This window comes from Felis catus, chromosome E1 (assembly GCF_018350175.1).
Source record: "Felis catus isolate Fca126 chromosome E1, F.catus_Fca126_mat1.0, whole genome shotgun sequence".
NCBI classification, from domain to species: Eukaryota; Metazoa; Chordata; class Mammalia; order Carnivora; family Felidae; genus Felis; species Felis catus.
Window position 1 is genome coordinate 16264781 of NC_058381.1, and position 19548 is coordinate 16284328.

At 49.1% G+C, this 19548-nt stretch overlaps 1 protein-coding gene across 6 annotated transcripts in view; it reads right to left on the reverse strand.

Moving 5' to 3' along the window:
• The window catches only part of ABR (ABR activator of RhoGEF and GTPase), a 183172-nt gene that overhangs the window by 138791 nt on the left and 24833 nt on the right, over positions 1–19548 (reverse strand). The window lies entirely within an intron of this gene.

The following is a 19548-nucleotide window of genomic DNA, read 5'->3' on the forward strand; positions in this document are numbered from 1 at the left end:
GTGCGGGGAGCAGCCCCAGTCCCCACGGACGCCCAGACGCGAGGGGCTCCAGCCCGTGACGGAGGAGTGGTCCCGCGGGGGTCTCCGGGCTGCGGTGCAGGCCCAGGCTCCGCTTCTTCCCCTCAATGCGCTCAGCCGAATTCTGGCAACCCGCAGACTAAGTGCCGCGGGGAGACCTATGGGCCCCGCAGGGGTGACATCACCTGACACCCCAGGATCTCCAAGCGCAGTTTCTGGGGCCGGTGCGGCCGTCAGGCCCCTCCCCTAGACAAGCCTGGGGGACGGCGCTGACGGGGTTAATGTCCCGCCCGCCCGCGGAAAGCCTCGGCCGCGCGGGAACTCTTTCCTTCCAAACCTTAACAACCTCATCTGTTTCAACACCCGTGACCTAAAAGCCGGGCAGTTCGGGCCCTACACACCAGAGGGCGGCGGCTGGAGAAAGGCGGGAGGCTGGGGGTTGAGTAGGGGCAGTGGAGGACCAACTGCGGGCAGGAGAGCCTCCAGGGTCTTCCCTGGGGTCCCCGGGAGACTTTTTTGGGGATCTACAGCCGCAGCCCAGGAGGCATACCTTGTATATATAATCACATGCAAGCTGAGGGAAGTCTGGGGTCAAGATGCCTCTGAGAACAAAACCTGAGGAAGTAAAATTCCTTCTAAGACCTCGCAAGAGCAGTGGAGAGGTTGGGGGAGGGGGTGGTGGCGGAGGGCTTTAGGCCTCCTAGGTGCCAATTCTATGGGACCCAAGGCAACTTTGCTGCAGATGCGGTCCTGTGGGACCCTGGAGGAGGGACCAGGCTAGGGTGGGCAAGGGCAGGGGGCGCTGAATCTCCTCTCCAGAACCCAAGAGAAGCGAAGCAGTGGGCCCACCAAGGGAACCCTGCGCTGGGCCATTTATGCTAGTTTTACCTCAAATAGTGAGGTCTCTGATAGTGGAGCACACCCTCCCCACCCCTCAGCCCCCATCATCAAGCAGCTGACAGGCAAAGCCTTCAAGGGACCCAGCTCTACTGGGACCCATCCACATGGGGGCAGGCCTCCTTCCTCATCATTCCAAACAAGCACAGATCTAGTTCTTTTGAGGAGAGAAGCAGACCCTCACCCGTAATGCTGAAAGGAAGCCTGCAGCCAGTTCCGGCAGCTGCTTGGGTAGAGGCCTCCAACTCACAGCAGGTCAGGTGAACCCCCGGGAAGGTGCAGGGGAAGGGTGTGAAAAGCCTCCACAGGTGGCTGCAGTGGGTGTTTTTCAACTCTGAGGTAAGGCTGGCCCCTCCCTGCATCCACTCAGCCTTCCCCCTTCCCAACCCTCCTGGCTCAGACTCTGCCTCCGTCTCCTGCGGCCCCTCCCTGCTCAGCTGTCACCCTCCCACCATCCCTGACTTGCACACAAGACTGGGAGGGCCGAGTAGGCACCTGGAGCTTGGCAGAGAGGGGGCTGTGCATCTCCAATGAGATGCTCCAGAAATAGAGCCAGGATGGGAGAGGAAGCAAATGAGTTCTCAGAGGAACCGGAGGGAGGATGGTGAGGGTGGAGGAGCAGAGAGGGGCCCAGAGCCTCTCTTCTTCCCACGTGGAAGTCTCAGAAGGCACAGAACCCAGAAGAAAGCTAGAAACAGGAGCTCAGCCCAGGGAAGCAGCAGCACTGCCCTCTCCCCAATAACCACTACCACCATCAAGGCAGCCTGGGCCCTCTCTGTATCAGCAGGGGTTTTCCTGATGGCCATATCCGGAAACTGACTGCGAGGAGGCCATAGATGTATGTTTCTGCGTGAGACACATACATTTGCATACATTTTACATTTTTATCTACAAAGGCTTGAACACGCTATTTTCAGCATTTTCAAGCTAAAATGTTACAGTTGCTCTCCTTAGCGTTGCCATAGTTTGCTTTTCTCCTACATTCTGTCCAATCCTGTCCTGGACCTCCCGCTCCAGAACACAATATAGGGTACAGGGAGAGAGGAATCTTGGAGGAACACTTCTAATAATTAACAGAGAATGTCTGCGGTACACCCGGCTTGGATCTTAGTGCTTTGCTTACAAGATTATCTCACTGCGAACCTCAATGTCCTCTCTGTTCCCTCCATTTTCTAGATGAGAAACCTGAGGCACTGAGCAGCTAAGTAAACCCTTCCAGCCCTCCTCCATCTGCACACACAGTTTCATACACGTGTCCTGGGAAAGGGTAGTTACCTCAAGATGCCCTTGATGCCTTTTCTGGTGGCTTCCAGTAGGTGGTTAACACCACACAGCCCGACTCTTGGCTTGGAGACAGGTGTGTGGGTCTTTGAGCACCAGGGTGTTTTGAGACCGGAACAGAAGTCTCCAGATTCCTGGCACTAAGGATGGGGGAGGAATTTGGAGAGACCCAATCCAACTTCCTAGTAAGGAAGGAGTTAAATAATCGTTCTCATCTGCATTGTGCCAAAGGTTAAGTGCTCTGCCAACAACCCCAATCTCTCAGAGTGGCGGAGGGGCTTTCCTGTGCGCAGACTGCCCTGATTCAGCGAAGTGCAGACCTGCCTGAGTACCCCAAGGCACTGAATCAGCACTCAACGCACCTCACCTCGCAGCCCACGCTAACCATTCTCTGTCTAGGCTTTTGAGTGAACACTCCCCACCTTTGCAGGTAGGCTGTCCTCAATTCCCCACCTCCCTTGGTGACCACCTGCTCCTGCCTCACCACCCGTTGATTTAAGGGGGACTTAAGGGTCGGTTGCCTTGCCCGTAGTGCTGGGCTGATGATGAGAGGCTGAGTGGGAAGGAGATATATCCCATTCTGAAGGTCAGCGGCCTTGCCCTTAATTCCCAGGTGTGCCACTCACTGCCTTCACAACAACCAACACTGGATTCTACCAGCCACTCAGCCAGGATGGAAAAAGGGTGACTGTGCTTACAGCCAAAACTGGGTATCTCCACTTTTCTTGCCTCCTCACTGTTAGCAAATCCTGCTCCACTGTGCACAACAGGAAGGCTCCAGGAGTCCCTGCTTCCTTGATCACCTGGAGGTCACTGCTGGTGAAAAGGATGTCCATTCACCTCTCCCCATGCTGGGGCTGGCAGGGGGTACCGGTGTGCAGAGGTTGGATGTACAGGTGGGGATGGAGGGCCTATGAATTCAAATTAAAAACAAAAACAAAAACGCTTGGGTGGCTCAGTTGGGTGAGCAGCTGACTTCAGCTCAGGTCATGATCTCAAGTTTTGTGAGTTCGAGCCCAGCAGCTCGCTGCTGTCAATGCACAGCCTGCTTCAGATCCTCTGTCCCCCCCCCACCGCCCCTCCCCTACTCACACTCTCTCAAAAATAAATAAACATTAAAGTAAAAACAAAAACAAAAGTCAGACTATGAGAGCCAAAAAACCCCCAAGACTTTGTATCCTTACTGCCAGATCAGCTCTTTCAAAGCTGGAACTGCATCTTTTTTCACTGGGGTATCCACAGCACTCTGCCCAGTGGATGACTGACTCGGGTAGACTGTAAAGCAGCTATAATCATATTGTGCCCCAAGACCAGACTTTCTGCCCAAAGCCCAACAGAATGGCATTCAATAATACGGGTTGAATAAATCAAACGAATGACAGCTAACATTTACTGAGTGCGTCTTAAGTGTGGGGCCCTGCTCTATGTGCTTCATGTAGGTTATCTCACTTAATCCTCATAATAAGCCAATGAGATAGGCACTGCTCTACGCTCCCTACCCCAGAAGTAGACAGGCTAAGTCACTGGCCAGCTAGTAGCTGGTAATACTTGGAAATGAACTGAGATGCTGAATCCAGAGTCCAGGTGTGTAATCTCTGTATTGGGCTGCCATAAGAGTGAACTAATGAATGAACAGAATGAAGCTAAACTCAAGAGAGAGGAAGAAACTGGAGCCACAGGAGGAATGCAAAGCAGTGTCATTCCAGAACGCGCCCCTCCCCCGCCCCGCCCCCCCGCCTCCCCTCCAGGGCCACCAATGATTAAGCAAAAACAGAGCTGGTTTTCAAAGAAAGCCCCATCTACTACAACAGGGCAGATGACTCTGGAGATAAACTAGATGCAATCAATCCAGTGACAGTTTCCTGAACTCCAGTCCCCACTGAACCCCACTGCTTCTATGCCTTGGGCCAATCTTGAACCTTTCCCATCTCATCTTTTGAGTCTGTAGGTGGGTACCCAGGTAGATCAGGCAGATGACTTCCAGACTATAAACTCTGCTTCTTAGCGGACCTTGGGTGGGAGGGCTGTTTCTGGGTCCTTGCTTCATTTCCTTTACCTTGGTACAGTAAAGCAGCATTTATTGTTCTGAAATTCACCCTCACCCCTAGGGCCTGGAAAGCAGAAAATTCTCCAGGCCTCTATTGGGTCACCTCTTAGGGAGAAGGCTTGGCCTTTGTCCTCTTCTGACCTGTCTCTTCCCAGCCTCCTTGCTTTGCCAATGACAGTGAGATCTACAGATAGCACAGATTAACTCAAAGCCCTCCCCAATTATTTATTTCTCCCAAAGTTTTGTGTCAGCTTGAGTCGTAAGAAATATCTGCAGCCCTGGCAAGACATAAACCAGAGAACTGCATTCATCCCTTTGCTGCCTCCCTCAGCAGCATGGCCAGGAGAAGGCACAGTGACATCCAACTCCCTGTAGTCATGGAGCTCCCCACACATACCCACATGCCCAGCTCCCATGGCCAGTGGCCACAGCGAGCCCAGCTTCTTGGATACAGTAGCTGCCTTAGATTACGCTAAGTATGCACTATACCATATGCAATTTCGGGAGAGTCTCATGCCAACCCCCGGCTAAAGTGGCCCTCCTCACCCGACTTGGCTCAGATTGCACCCCCCAGGGGTCAACGTGAGAGGTTTCCTAAAGAGTCGATCAGAGGGCTCAACAGTAGAGTGTGGAGACCCCTTCCGAATTTACTCACCACAGCATCCCCGTCAGCATTTGGAAAGAAGCCAGCAGAAGAGACTGAAGGATTCTTTAAGTCCCCAAAGTCCAGAGACAAAGTTCAGCGGTTCCAACCTTATCAGCTCTGAGTAAAGCAGAGGCATGTCCACCTGGGGTCAGAGCTCACAGGCTGGCCCTCTGCCCTCCTGTGGCCACCATTCCGCTGAAGCTGGCTGTGCTTCTGGTTCTCTCAGCCAGAGTTCTGCAGATGCATCCCAGCCCCGTGCTGCTCTGCCAGGAGCTGTGACGCCACCAGCCAGGCTGGCCCTGTCCCTGTCAGGCCCAGGAGTGGCCGCAGGGGCTGAGGACAGGCTGTCAAGGAGATTGGCTCCAAGAGGCGGTGGCTCGACATTCAGGAAGGCGACGACAAAGGAGCATCAGAGCCTAGTCAGTGGTGCCTGTCATCAGGGGAGTCTTGTGTTGGGGGTACCGTGCAAGTTTGCGGTTGTGTGGCCCTGTCTCTTTAAGGACCAGGCCTCCTTAAGGCAAGTTCCCTCTGCAGTCACTCCTGCCACCAGCAGTCCTGCGGCAGACGGCGGGGGGCTCCCGAGTGCCATCTGGTGGCCCAACAGAGCAGCACCTCAGCCGCCAGACACGGTCCTGCCAACCCTGGCCACAGTCCAGACAAGAGGCCTGGAAATGCCTGTACTCAAATCTCAACCTTGCCTGAGCTCCAGGCTACCATTGTGAGTAATGAGGCTAGGGAAGGCAGGAGGAACTCCATTTGGGGTCAGGAGACATCAGGAACCTCCATGAGTAGCCCAGGAAGAATAACCACCCCACTTGACAAAAGCTTCTCTAAGATATTCTCAAATGGGGCGCGGGGGGGGGGGGTGGTGATTTTTCCAGTTTCCTGGCTTGCTAGCTGCAGGGCCTGGAGCACAGCTATGTGTATGTATCCTGTGCCTGTAAACACTGCAACAGTGGCTCTCAATCAGGGGAGGGGTAGTTGGTACTGCCCCACAGAAGTATTTGCAAATGTGTAGGAGTATTTTATTATTATTTTTTTTTTGCAGGACCATTTTAAAGCGAGAGACGTTAAAGTATCCTGCAAAATGCAGAACTCCCCCAAACAATGTCTGTCCCCAACAGTGCTGAGAACACTATGTCAAAGTGCTGAGAACACTATTTGGTTAGGGGGAAAATGAAGATGGTCTCTTGGCAAGCTCATACCCCCTCTTCGTTTCCCCATCATTCTTCCATTGATGTCCTAAATTTCACCTTTTGATGTCCTCTAAATTTCACCTTTATAATCTTAAAAGGAGAGAGGAAGTGGGCCACTTTCACCAGGGATGCCCCTTCCCAGAAGCTGGGTATACACCTGTACTCAGCTTGTGTTGGGCAGTCATGACCCTTGAAAGGGAGAGGCAGATGGGTAGGCGGCCTAACTCAGACAGTTAGGAACAGCAGACAGTGTCCGAGAAGAATCACAGAAGACCAGTCACCCCTTTCCCCCAAGGGACCACCCCGCCATCCTTCCCACATGGATGATTCAACCTAGCGCTGGCTTTCTCTCCCTGAACTGACCCAGAACACCCATCTTTTACATAAGGCACTTTGAGGTTCTAGTCATAAAACCTTGTAACTCCTAATTTCTCCTTCCCCAAGTTCATTGCACTGTCCTGGGCTAGTCTGCTTAGTCTCATGAACACAGTCTGGTGCCAGCAGCTGACATAAGAAACCAACACATGTGACATGTATTCTAACAACGGGAGAGTGGAAAAGAACAAAAGTCTGGCTGCAGTAGCCAAAACAAGCCACACAGTGGTCACATTTGACTTGAGTCTGTCAGTTTACACAGTCCCAAGCTCATGAGGCTGACGTCAACACAGAATGGTCAATTGGAGGGAAAACTTGCCCAGCAACCCACAGCAGCTAGAGCACTTCCCACTGCTGGCAGAAAAAAGACCCACATCCTTTTGGTGGCACACAAGTCCCTGTGGCCTGGCCCCTTACTTCCTTCCAGCTTCATCTTTCAGTCCCCTGGTCTCTCTTGCTTTTTCAGAACTTTTGCACAGGATGGTATTTCCAGCTAAAATGCCTGGACATTTCTTCATTTTCCCTCCGATCTTAACTTGAATATCACTTCTGCTAGGAAGTTTTCCCTAACCACCAGACTAGGGAGGCCTGCATTTCAGGTTACTTGGTGCTTTTGTAAACCACTCAGTGTCTGTCTCTCCTGCTAGACTGAGCCCTCCAAGAGGATTCCAAACACCTCTCTCTTGTTCACCACTGTAACCCCAGCACCCTGAAATAGTGGTTTCAGTGAATGAATGAGTACATGAATGAATGGATGGCCAAATATGTTCCTGGTCACAAAGGCTCTGGAATGAGGGAGTATAGACTCCTCAGCCAGCTCAGCTCCACCAGCTGGAGAGAAAAAAAAAAAAAAAAAAAAACCTGTCTGGGCTGGTTGGGATGTCATGAGAGGGGTCACGCTCTCTGGAAAGACTCAGAAAAAAACCAACAGGATCCTAGAATCAGATTTGGGGCAAGAGAATTGCTGCTCTAATTAGTTCCTAACTATTCACATGAAATCCCAACTAAAAACTCCCCAATGTACAGGGCTCCCTTACGAAGCAGCCAGCATTTAATGCTGCACTCTTTTCTACCCAATCAGACTCCAACATGGAAATGGAATAGAAACCAAGAAATGGTTCAGCCCACTAAGGGAACTTTGGTCTCAATTCTCAGAGTCCTTCTCGTGGGCCCGTCCCAAATTTGCAATTACATTTGTTTTAGAGGAGGGAGGCAAATTGCAGCTCTTCTCTGGGAAAAGAAAAGCAGTCCCTGGGTGTGCACCTGTCCAGTCTCCCCTCCTATTGTGTGGCAGGGGACAGAAGTTGGGAATCAGAGAAACAAGATGCCACTTGCCTGCAGCAATGCTGAACTCCCCTGTTCCGGGGGCCTGTCGGCGGGCGCTGGCACTCACTGGGTTTCGGTGATTACTTTGGTGTCCCTCCAATCAGAGATGAGAAATCTTGCTTTCAGCTCAGTGATGGGAGAAGGACGTGGAAACTGACTCTGGACACCCTGTCTTCCCAAGGACCTAGCTTGAGACGGTCTGAAGGCTGCCTGACAGAGGGCCAGACAGACAGACAGCAGGTTCTGTGGCTGCTGCTTGCACTGAGCCATGGAGGCCCCTGGGCCCAGGGAGCCCTGGAGGCACTGTGCCAGAGTCGCCCAGTCTACTTGGCACATGCAGAAAAGGAAGAAGATTCCTTTTCATTTTCCCTTCACTGAAAGAAAGAGACAAAACACCCAATTTTTACTCAAGGTTTCATTTGTTGGGCCTTGGCTCTATCATGGTCTAGAAAAATCACCCTAGGCCCCTAGGGTCAGTAACCCAGATGGCTAGTCCTCTAAAGCTACCCGCCAGCTTCTTAGCTGCTGCCTAGGAAGGATGTACTGGCATAGGTAATATTCCCAGGGCTCCTCCCTGCCCTGAAATGACGGGACCGGTGGGAGGAGGTCGTAGTTGTCAATGATGGGCAGAGGAATAATAATAATAAGGGTGATAGCAGCAAACACACGGTGCTTATGGTGGCAGAGCTGATCTAAGGACTCTGTGTATTAAATCATTTACTTATCAGGGCATCTGGGTGGCTCAGTCAGTTACGTGTCCGACTTCGGCTCAGGTCGTGATCTCAGGGTTCGTGGGTTCGAGCCGTGCGCCGGGCTCAGTGCTGACAGCTCAGAGCCTGGAGCCTGCTTCGGATTCTGTGTCTCCCTCTCTCTCTGCCCCAAACCCACTCACATTCTGTCTTCCTCTGTCTTTCAAAAATAAATAAATGTTAAAAAAAAATTTTAAATCATTGAATTATCAAAGTAATCCTGACTACCCCAGAATATGTCTTTGCCCCTCAATACCCCACTACTCCCTCCACAGAAGGGAAAGAGCACTAAACTGAGTATACCCTGAATCCAGGCCCTGGCTCTGCCACTAATCTGCTGTGTGAGCTTGAGAAACCCCCTTTCCCTCTCTGGACCTTGGTTTCCTTACTTTGACATGCAGGGATGAAAGCTGTCCTATGATTCCTTGAGAGGCAGATGACCAGTAAATGGCTGCTAAGAGAGGGGAAAAACTTTCTTCTTTCCCACCCCTCAGTTCCCCAATATTTCAGGAAGTCCCATGGATTTTGAGGGCTGGAAAAGTTGTTCATCAGCCCATTGAATATTCCCTGCGCTTTATATAAGACTGAGTGCCTTTGCCCAGGATACTTGTGATTGTGGATTTGAGACATGCCCAGAAGTCTCCAAGAGGCAAGGCAGTGCTTGGTGGGTCCAGAGAGTGGTGTGGACAGTATGCCATGGAGGGGGTGAGGGACCACCAGTTGGAACTGAGTTAATGACTAAATGCTTCTTAGAGGAAGTGTCATTTGAACCAGGGCCCGGAAGGACACCTCATATTTCACAGGCAAAAATGGTAGGTGGGGAGGCAGTGCATTTGGGGGGGGGGGGAGAGAAAAGCATAAGCAATTATCCAGAAATGTAATCAGGCAGAAATAGGGGTGAAGAGGGCAATTAGAATGGATGCCTGGAAGAGAAGGTTTTGGGGGGACTTGGGGAGAATATAGGCAGTTGCTAATATAATATGTGCCCTCAGCATGAATTCAGGGACACAACAGCACTTGCAGCTTTTCTTGGGCCTGTCTTTATAAAGAAGGGACACCTTTTCCCTGCAACACCAACAATAAAAGTTTTGGGCTCCCCTCCCCTCCCCTCCCTGTGAATTTGTGGGCAGAGGCATCCAGTTACTGAAAGCCTCAGTCAGTATGTCCTGGCTTCACCAATATGTACGTTCTAGGCACTGTGTCAAGCACACTACTTTCACTTTTTTTTCTTTCCAGGTTTATTAGAGTATAATTGACAAATAACATGGTGTAAGTTTAAGGTGTACAGGAGCGCCGGGTGGCTCAGTCAGCTAAGCGACCGTGGTTTCTGCTGAGGTCATGATCTCACAGGCTTGTGGGTTTGAGCCCCACAGCAGGCTCTGCAGTGGCAGTGCGGAGCCTTCTTGGGATTCTCTCTCTCCCGCTCTCTCTCTGCCCCTCCCCAGCTCACAGTGCGCACAATCTCTCTCTCTTGAAATAAATAAACGTAAAAAAAAAAAGATTGAAGTTTAAGCTGTACAGTGTGATGACTTATATGCATTGTAAAATGATTACTACAACAAGGTCGAGAAAACTGAGGTATCATTTCTACATCCTGCCTCACCTAAATTTTCACATCTCCACTGCCCTGGCCCTAAAGAAGAGGACCAGTAGTACACTCAGAACTTTCTCAAAAATTCTTTGTGCTCTGAACAAAGCTAGAGGCCCTGGGGGAAGATAGCACCACATGGTGAGGTATAAGACATTCACTTTCCTAAGGAAGGACGCTGCACTGCTGAGAAACCTTTTCACAGAAACTCAAAGGGTAAAAGTTCTGTGGAACGTTGGTTCTCCTGCAGTGCCATCTGGGGGGAGCACTTTCCAATGCTGCAGGCGGCATCTAATCTCTGGGGCATCCCTCCCACAAAGGCAGCCCCCTAGCCCTGCCTGGGCCAGGCATAGCTGAGTATTTATAAGGAGCACTTAAGAGAATCATTCCTATTCCAGAGCCACCAGGAAAGAGGGCCTGAGCTCATGGTCTGGGGTGAAGAGGGGGATGGTTGAGGACTTAGACCTGCAGCAGCCTCATGCTAAATGATTTCAGACGTCTGCCCCTGGCCGACCCTTCCAAGGTCAGCCCCATGCTCAGCTTCTAGGCTGGCAGGTTGCAGACAGGAAGACACTGTCCCTCTGCCTCCCAACCCCTCTGAATACTCAGAGACCTCCTTAGAGACCTCCTTAGATCTTAGCCATGACTGAGACGAAACCTGGTTCCTCACCCTGACACCCCTCCCATGGCCCAGTCTTCCAGACAACTCATTGCCCAATCCCTTACATGCCCACTGAGTTATTTTCCAGGTTCCTATTTCTATCTGATTATGCAAGTTTCTTTCCTCCACAAAGCCACGTGCTCATCACATGAGGGTAGCCACAAGTCACCAGCAAATGGGAGAAGGGTGCTGGGAAGAGCCCCTTTCCTGGACCCCAGAGCTGTGGGTCGCGTTTCTCCACTCTCTGCAGGAGACCGGGACCACCGGAGGGAGACCAGTGCAGCCCCAGATGAGATCAGGACTTGGTTCTCAGTTTCACCAGAGGGCAGTCCCCAGAGGTGGCCCCTGCACGTGGGCTCTGTGCCAAGCAGCCCGAACAGAAGACAACCGCTCCATACAGGCCAGGAAGGACACAGGCGGTGCCTCCCCTTAACGCCAGCTGGACCCGGCTCCAGCCCTACTCTGCCTCTCAGATCCCTGGCTCTTGGGGCAAATGCACAGTACTGCCCGTTGGAGCAGAGCCACGCTAGGGGCTGCTGAAATAGGAACTTTTGCTGCTCCTGCAGGCCAGAGCCTCCACCCTGGGGCTTAGTTTTGGGGACGCGAGGCCCTTAGGGAAGCCGAGTTGTTTTTTGTTTTGTTGTTTTTTGCTGTTGTTGGGGTATGTTTTGTTTTTGTTTTTTTTTCTAGAGGTAAAAGGCCGCTGTTGTAAAAGAAATCCAATTTGCCTCCCACCACGACTAACCACAGATGAGGAAGCAGCCAGAGAGAAGCTCTGGCCCCCGGAGCCCCTGGCTTCCTGCTGTTCTCTCTCAGAGACCACACATGGAGCTGCACACAAAGCAGGCCACATTTCCTTCCAGTCCTACAAGGAACCTTGACTTCCTACAAAGACTACTAACGCCAACGTCAGTACACATGGGCACATCTACCCGTGGCAGCACTTCTGCTAATTTCTAACGTGGCTTTCAGGATCCAAAAGGAAGAGATCTGTCTTGCCAAGGAGAACATAGCCTGAGACACCACCTGGCCTGCCTGACCCTGCAAGCAAAGATGCCTGATTCCAGGGTCGATGCACTCTCTCCCATGAAGACCCTCGTTCTCAGGGAGCTGGTGGAGGTGTAGAAGCTTTGTTCAGGAGTAGTCAGGGTCACAGACACTTTGGCAAACAAGTTCTTTCTAAGTCTGTGAGAGGCAGGGAAGAATGGGGGAACCTGAACTGTGGCAACATCCTGCTGTGAAGAACACCCAAGCTGCTAGCTCAGAAGCCACACTGCAATTAGCACCCTGTCATCTGCTCACTTGTATACATCTCACATGCCATCAAAAGACCATGTGGGGGCACCTGGGTGACTCAGTTGAGCATCTGACTTGGGCTCAGGTCATAATCTCATGGTCTGTGAGTTCGAGCCCTGCATCAGGCTCTGTGCTGACAGCTTGGAGCCTGCTTCAGATTCTGTGTTTCCCTCTCTCTCTGACCCTCCCCCACTCACACTCTGTCTCTCTCTCAAAAATAAATAAACACTAAAAACAAAAAGACCACATAGAAGGTGTGAGGCATATAGACTGTCTGGTTTTTTTTAACTAGTAGTTTATTCAGGCTTTTTCCCCCCTGTTTTACAAGTAATGAAGCCACAATACACATTTTTTAGACAATAAAAGAGTAAAATGTACATTAGCATTTTCCAGCCTTTTGGGACATGCATACAGTGGGGGTCTTTGCAGAGTTATAATCAAAGCAGCTCTCCAGAATGGGCTCACAAATTTCTCAGCCACCGATCCGTGGCCAGTCCAGCTTTCATTCTCTCCTGCATCCAGCAAGACAAGTTCTGTCTAGATGAACTATGACCTCACCTTGCTCAAGGCCACCTTGGCCCTAAACACAAAGATGAGCCGCTGGGAGGAAACTCTAGTTCATCATCCAACTTTGCTCACAGTGCAAGCGAGATGTCTCTGGTTCCTTGGGGGAGGGAGGAACATCACCCACTTGTCAGCACTGCCCAAGGATACTAGAAACATAGTCTCATCTGTAGTGTCCTCAGTAGGAATCTGAGAACTGCTCCTGATAGCACCTGGGGACTCTTTCTTCCATGGAGCTGGGCCACAGCTTTGAGATTAGAAGGAAGTTTTAGGATTGGCCAGGGTGGAAACTGAGGAGGAGGAGGAGGAGGGGAGGGAGGGAGGTGCAGGAACAGAGGTTCCTGTAAAGACAAAGAGAGGTTTGAATTCACCACCCAAACCCCAACCTGTGACAGGGACAAAGTAAATGGAGGTTGGTTTGCTATTCCAATCTCAGGAGAACAGGGGAGAGACGTGCTTTATCAAATTTTTTCACATCATGCCGCAGGCAAGAGATGCCGTGTCTGCACAGCATGCTGGGGCAAGCAGAGATGGAAACAATCAGTATCTCCTCACACCTTCAACACATTCTAGGCACTCTGACTGGGAAGCTCGGGGAAGGAACAGGGAGAGATGGCCGTCCTATTTTCAACAAACCTCCCAGTGGCCACAGTCTTCATAAGCATTTCTGACTTTAGAAGCCCCCACAACTGCCAAGATGAAATCAGTGAAACTCCAAGGCAGCAGTCCTGGTCCCCACCGCTGATGACATGGGACAATGCCCAGGTGAATTCCCCTGTATACTCAATGGGGCTGAGGCACGCTTCCCAGGAGGACACCCTATCCGTGGGGCATGGTACTGAAGAGTTGATAGCCTAGAGGAGAATGCCATGGCTTGGGCCAGACATTAATTTAGCCAATCTTGTCAAAAGGTTCCTGTTTCCTGGCTCAGGAGTCCAAAGGCCTGCCGGCCAAGAGAGAAGCTGACAATTACTTTACAAAAGCAGAACTGCCCACACAAGAGTGGCTCTTCTTGGGCTGGGTTAGCCCACCTTCCCATTCCAGGTGCAGGAGGAGGGTGGGGACACCTGCTAATTCCCCCAGAACACTGCTGCTAAAAGCACCCAGCATGTTGCAGGACCATCCAAAACCAATCACATCAGCAATAGCGTCACGGGGCCAGTTTCTGGGCTGCTGCAATTCCGGATGCAGAGTTTAATGGTCAGGATGTGGGTTCCAGAGACAGAAAAGACCTGGGTTTAAGACCCGGTGCCCATAATTCAATCTCTCTGGACCTTGGTTTCTTTCATTGTGAAATGAGGATAGTAATGGTAACTGCCTCATCTGTGACGGTTGAAATGGGATAACAGATGTAAGACACCCTCCATGGTGCCTGCTCCACGCCTGCTACGCACTCAGCAATGTTAACTAACATCATTATGCTGCTTGAGCTTTGTGGGTGCACACACACCACTCTCTGGAGGGCCAAAACAAGGCAAAAAGTGAAACAGCTCCCAACCCCCGCAAAGGGTACAGCAAACCCAGTGAAGAGATACTGTGAGATGTGCTGAGGTTACCAAAGCCAAACCACACCCTTTGTTTTCTGTAGGTGTCTCATCTTTATTGCAGAGTTAACTCATTAGCATTTTTAAAACAGTCAAAGCAACCCTAATCCCTATTAGAAGTGTGTATCCTCCATACTTTGCTATTCCATAGCTGCTAGAGCAAGAAAAAGATCCATCTAGAAAAATATAATCCCTTCACCTTAAAGTCAGGGCTGTCAGGCCTAAGAGAGCCTGGGAGCTTCTAGACTGGTAAAGGTCTTTGAAAGGCTTCCAGGATAACGGAAACTGAAAAAGTCAGTTCAGTATAGACTTTCTTGAGGAACAGAATTTTCTCCAAGACTCCGAGTATAAAGCACCTGCCTTGGGCAAAAGGGAAATGGGTCTGAAGTGTCTAAGTGTGCTCATAGAAAAAAAAGATATATGGGTAATTTTATGTTAAAATGTTAAAATTGTAAACCTTGGATTATCCAGAGTAAACACTAAATCAGAATGGTGGACTAAGAAAAAAATTCTCTTAGAAATTAGTATATATGAATTCCTCCCCTCCCCCCCCCCCCCCCCCACACACACACATAAATGATGAGATCACATTTAAGGGCATTTCCCCTGTGGACGAAGAACCCAACTTCCCAACCCTCTTCTGAAGGACCTCGGGCTATGGTGTGCCCACCAGAGTGTATAACACCCTTTTCATGTTTTCATATATTAGCTCTTGGTAAATGTTGCATGAAATTTGATGATCCTGCTAGGAAAGGGAAGATGATTCATCATCATCTATTCCTAATCCACAGACCCTTGATGAAAGCCTGCTAGGTTTAGGGTTTGAAACACTGGGGCTGGAAACTGGTTTGAAGACAAATGGCCCTCTTATTTACATGAGGAGGCCCCAGACGCCTGCAGAAATAGTAAATTCAGCTCTCCCTACTAAGTCCTCTACTAGTTCCAGCATGAGCCTGTGTGAGAAGCACGTCCTGGGGAGGCCCTCTTGGATGGGGCCTCTGACCCCAGCGGGGCTCCCGGACAGCTCCTGGGGGGCGGGGCCAGATGGGGGCGGGGCCGCGGGCTCCTGGTCACGTGACAGGACGCAGCAGCATTTAAATTTGAAACGGAGCACCGCGGCTAAGCCTTGTTGCCGACCAGAGTTGCCTCCACCTGCACGCGTGATTAATCCGACATCAAATCAGAAGTCGGGTGGCTGCCCGACGCTCGAGGACCCCGGCAGGGTAGGCGGCCTCGGTTTCTGCGGTTTACGCAGTTATTGTGATGCAAATGTATTCAGGGATGGGGCCTCGTTTCTCTGACTCGCGCTCGGAGGCAGATGCCGAAACCCTCCGGGGATCTGCCTACATCCCCTCAGCACCTTGCGGGGTGAAAGGAGGCCCAGGCTCTCCCTGCTGTGGTGGGAAGGGACCGGCCAGGGGGTGCGGCATGTGTGTTGGTCTGGCCACGCTGCAGCCAAACTACTAGACGTAAGCAGTGGACATTCCAGGAGGCACTGGCTAAAGCGGGAGGAACCAGCTCCAACCTTTTATTCAGGCTTTAAAACAAACAGATCAAAGAGTTTCCGTTTCCTGGCCTCGGTGTCAGATCCACTGGGGGAATCCCAGGAGCAGAAGGGGAAAGAACGGGAAAGCACAGGCGCACCTGTCCTAGGCGCCAGGCCAGCCTACTTCCTCTTGGTGTCTCCCCCAGCTCTTACTGGTAGGAGCCACGGTCAGGGTCTCCAGGATTTCCCCCAGGGGCACTTGGGGGAACTACTACAGTCCCTAGCATCCGAAAACATTCCTTGGAAGCGCTTCAACGAAGTCTTTTCACAGGGTTTAAAACGTCCTAGCAAAAATGGAAGATCTGAAATCCAGATGAGGGTTACCTGAAATTCAAATTATCAGGCAAGGGTTTGCTTACTCAGGTCTCCAAAAGTACAACTGCTAAAGGAGAATGTAGCCAAGTGGAAGACCCTAGTGTCCCTTAGACTCCTTCAGACCATTTTGGGTTTGTAAGAAATACACCAGTGGGCAAGGCTCATTCATTTATTTTTCTTAAGACTGGTGCCTCCATCTCTCTCTCTCTCTCTCTCTCTCTCTCTCTCTCTCTCTCTCTCTCTGAGTTTATTTATTTTGAGAGAGTAATTAAGCAGGGGAGGGGCCGAGAGAGAGAGAGAGAGAGAGAGAGAGAGAGAGAGAGAGAGGATCCCAAGCAGGCTCCACACTGTCAGCACAGAGCCTGCCTTGGGGCTCAAACTCACCAAAGGTGAGATCATAACCTGAGCCGAAATCAAGAATCAGACATCAGATGCTTTACCGACTAAGCTACCCAGGCGCTCCTCTGTCTCCTGAAAAAGAGGCACTGGCCCTTTTCAAAATAAGAAACATGGCTTCAAACTAATTAGCTGTGGATCCCTTGGCACATTACCCAACTTTCTTAGGCCTTGGTTTTGTCATCCATAAAATGGATTAATAATACTAACCTCTTATGGCTGTGAGAACAAATGAAACAATGAACAAATTAGATATGAATACTTGTGTGTGTGCCATAAAAGGACTAGAAATACAACAAACTGTTAACTGCAGGATCTTTCTGGAGAGAGGAGCGTAAGTGGTGGGAATAGGTGACTAGAACTGATATGTTTTATTACAAAGACTTCAGTACTATTTTCATCTTTATATTAAAAATGTTTATTCATAATACAAGGACTGATTCATGGTATGTACTCATGTTAATTTTTAAAACTGAGATCTGGGGGTGCCTGGGTGGCTCAGTCCATTAATCGTCTGACTTTGGCTCAGGCCATGATCTCACGGTTTGTGAGTTCAAGCCCTGCATTGGGCTCTGTGCTGACAGCTCAGAGCCTGGAGCTTGCTTCAAGATTCTGTATCTCCCTCTCTCTCTGTCCCACCCCTGCTTGTGCTCTGTCTCTCTCAAAAATTAATAAACTTTAAAAAAAGAATTAAAAAAATAAAATAAAACTGAGATCTTAATTCTAACTTAATTTTCCTTTGGGGCTTCTGTTTCAAGGTGGAAGATTGAACACGTAGAGGGTTTTTTTTGTTTGTTTTACACCATTTTTATAAACTTGTCATATGCCTCTCCCTCTTAACCCAAATCTCTAGACATGATCTAAATCATGTATTAACACAAAACCTGTAACAGGATACCCTAACACAGGGTACTCTCAAGACCATGAATTCTAGGTAATCCCTGAAAGAGGGGATAGGGGTATCAGGTTGAAAGAAGAGACCACAGGCAACAACATACCCAGGAGAGGACTGCTACCAAAACAGTGGGTAGGGTGGGGTGCAGGAAAGAAGTAGATCCTGGAGGAGGAGGGCACGTAGGGGCAGACGGCTCTCTGGGACTCTAGCAGAGAGGAAGTAGGAAGAGTGCCCAGGTGGTTTAGCACCCAGAAGTCCCTTCTGTCCCATCCTCTCTTCCCCAAAACCCAGAGCCCAGCTGCCTTTTTCACACAGTGGCTTTTATTCCATTTCTGGTTCATAGAGATGTAGATCTTATTTTTAAGCACAGCTATACCTTTTTAATTAGAGAAAAAGTTTTATCTATCATGGCTTTGTTTAGAGCAGAGGGAAAAGCTTAAAGCATGAATTCACAGCATGAACTTGATCTGAAGTTTGAAATGATTGATTTTCCAGGAAAAATAAGTCCAAATACTGGTTTGAGAGGAAAACGGAACAAATTATTAACCCTTAAGAAAATGGACAAGTAGGCAAAGATCTGGATATGAGATTCTGTTGGCTATAAAGGTAAGGGCATCTAAATCTTTACAAACAGAAAATGCCCATGTTATATGAACTGTTCCATGTCACTGAAACAGATGGGAAGCTACCCAACTAATTTCATGATACTACCATAACTCTGACACTAAAACTGGATAAGGACAGCAAAAGAGAGAAAACTATAGATCAATATTTCCTATGCCATAAATGCAAATGATCTTAATTTTTAAATAGCATATTGAATCTAGCAATGATTTTATTATTTTTTTAAGTTTATTTATTTATTTTGAGAGAGACAGCACCTTTGCCCTCATGAGCAGGACAGTGGCAAAGAGGGGGAGAGAGAGAATCTCAGGCAAGCTCCATCCTGTCAGTACAGAGACCCTCTCGGAGCTTAAACTCAAAAACCTGGTGAGATCATGAACTGAGCCAAAATCAAGAGTTGGACACTTAACTGACTGAGCCACCCAGGAGCCCCTAACAATGTTTTTTAAAAAACAAGTATGTCTCAGAGGCACTATGCTTGGTTGTGCAGGTTGTGCACTGCACAACTTGCTGTTGTGTGAATAAGTTGTTTAGTGCACCACTGAACCTGTATATCAGATTCTGTATATCAAACCAAATAGGATTTCATCCCAGGAATATATACCTAGTTCAACATTAGGAAATCTATTTGTGTAATTCACCATATTAATAGATTAAGGAAGAAAAAAGTGTATGATCATCTTAACATATTTGAGAAAACCATTTGCCAAATGTTAACACTCATTTCTGCTCAGAAAAACAAAAACAAACAAACAGAGAAAATACTCCCAGAAACTAGAAATAAAAAGAACAGCAGGGGCTCTGAGAGTCCTAAAATTCTCACTGGGTTGGTGAAGTATCCACATACAAATTCTTTGAGGTTACCCTCATTGATCCGTTCCATAAAGCTATTGAAAGAAATCCTGACACCCAGTGGGTCACCAAACTAGTTCACCAGCACAGGGAGATGCGAGGGCTGACATCTGCAGGCTGCAAGAGCCATGGCCTTGGAAAGGGTCCCAAGTTCTACCACGATACTGGTGGCTCTTGCCACGCAGTTTGCAGAAGACACAATACTCTCTGGCTTCAACGTCACCCACCGCTAATATAAGTAATGTTTGTAAAATTCTTACCTGATAAACAATTCAGAGTAGTCAAAAAAAGAAAAGAAAAAAAAAAAAAAGAACAGCAAATTTCCTTAACTTAAAAGTAAATCTATAATTAGCATACTACTCAGTGGTAAATGGTTAAATGTATTCACATTAAATCTTAAAAATTGGGCAAAGAATATCACAAAGAAGAGGAAATAGGAGTCACCAAAGAATATAAGAAAAGATACTGTATCCTTATTAGTAATTGGGGTCATATGTACATTGAGATATGTTTTTATCCATTAGATTGACTGGCACAAATGAAAAATAGTAACAAATGTTGGCGAGAGAGTGAACAGGTTGTCTCGAAAAGTGTGGGGAGAGTATACGCTGGAACATTTTTGGAGGACAATTTGATATTAATATTTAAAATGCACATGGTTTTCAACTTTGCAAGTCCATGTCTAGGTCTTCTCTAGAGAAATACTCACACATATGCACACATGGGTTATGT